This window comes from Vulpes lagopus, chromosome 2 (assembly GCF_018345385.1).
Source record: "Vulpes lagopus strain Blue_001 chromosome 2, ASM1834538v1, whole genome shotgun sequence".
NCBI lineage: Eukaryota > Metazoa > Chordata > Mammalia > Carnivora > Canidae > Vulpes > Vulpes lagopus.
This window is the reverse complement of record NC_054825.1, coordinates 36,149,791-36,151,613: the sequence shown is the minus strand read 5'-3', so window position 1 is coordinate 36,151,613 and position 1,823 is coordinate 36,149,791. Positions and strand designations below refer to the sequence as shown.

The following is a 1,823-nucleotide window of genomic DNA, read 5'->3' as shown; positions in this document are numbered from 1 at the left end:
TCACAGAGATAGAACAATCCTAAAATTTGTATGAAACAAAAAAACCCTGCACAGCCAAAACAATTTGAAAAAGAACAAACTGAAAGTGTCACAATCCTGGATTTCACGCTATACTACAAAGCTACAGTAATCAAAATGGAATGGTACTGGCCTAAAAATAGAAACATAGATCAATGCAACAGAATAAAGAGCCCAGAAAAAAATGATTATACACTCATTAATCTTTAACAAAAGAAGCAAGAATATGCAATGGGACAAAGTCTTTTCGACAAATGGTGGTGGGAAAACTGGAGAGCAATATGCAAAAGAATGAAACTGGACTACTCTCTCTCACCATACACAAAAATAACCTCAAAATGGATTAAGAACTGAATGTGAGATCTGAAGCCATAGAAATCCTAGAAGGGAGCATAGGCAGTGATCTGTCAGACATTGGCTATAACAACACTTTTCTAGAGTCTCCTCAAGCAAGGCAAAGAAAGGAAAAAATAAACTATTAGGACAACAACAAAATTAAAAGTTTCTGTGCAGGAAACAATCAATAAAACCGCAATCCAACCTGTGGAATGAGAGAAGATATTTGCAAATGAGATATCCAATAAAGGGTCAGTATGCAAAATATATAAAGAACTTATACAACAAACAAAAACCAAATAATCCAATTAAAAAATTGGCAGAAGAGGGACAGACCACTGGGCACAGGAAAGGGCAACAATGCTTCAAGATGTGCTGCCTGACTACACATTGGCCCAGGCTGCACTTGCAGCATTGGCCCAGGCTGCACTTGCAGGGTATCCCCACTGGCCAGAGCCTCCACGGTATCACAGTGGCAATGACCTACAAATTATTGAACATGTGGAACCCCTCATGGTCATGAAGTCAGTGACCACTGGGCACTCAGACCCTGCTGTGGTCTGAGCTCATCTGAAGCCTGGGCATAACCCTGAGCTACCTGTTCTAGGAACCTGTCACCATTGACTACATATTCAGGAAGGGCCCACTGAGCTCATACTTTGGGTGAAGGGGAACATGCACTGCACCACTATCCATCTGGAGAGGAATGCTGAGTTGCCTGTAACCTTTGTAAGGTTGTCTGCACCATCCAGGCCATCACCACTGAGGCTAAACCTACTGCCAATGCAGCTGCCGGACCACCCACTATGACATCAACATGACCAAGTACACCTACTGTAGCTTCTACCAGGTGGCCTGCCCCATGGACACTATCACCAAGGGCCCCAACTTTTAGTTCCCCATGGAGACACACAGGAGCTGCTGTACAACAGAAGGAGTTGCTCAGCAATGAGACAAGTGGAAGGCTAAGATCTCCAGCCAAAATCCATGCTGACACCCTCTACCGCTGATGCCCTCTGCACTGCTGGCCTGCATCCCCTGTGGCCCAATAAAAAAATCTTTGCCCTCCAAAAAAATGGGAAGAAGACATGAACAGACCTCTCTCCAACATACAGAGTGTCAAAGAAACACTAAAAAAGATGCTCAACATCACTCATCATCAAGGAAATGCAAATAAAGCCACAATGAGCTATCACCTCATATCTGTCAGAATGGCTAAAATCATAAAACACTAGAAATATCAAGTGTTGGCAAGGAGGTAAAGAAAAAGGATCTTGCTCACACTATTGGTGGGAATGCAAACTGGTGCAGCTACTCTGGAAAACAGTATGGAGGTTTCTCAAAAAGTTAAAATAGAATTACCCTATGATCTCATATTCCACCACTCAGTATTTACCCCCAAAATACAAAAACATTAATTCAAAAAGATATACGCACCCTTATGTTTATTGCAGCATTATTTACAGTAG

General features: G+C 42.2%; 1 pseudogene; it reads left to right on the top strand.

Moving 5' to 3' along the window:
* The first annotated feature begins 724 nt into the window (after window positions 1-724).
* LOC121476970 lies at window positions 725-1,306 on the top strand (annotated as a pseudogene).
* The last annotated feature ends 517 nt before the right edge of the window (window positions 1,307-1,823 follow it).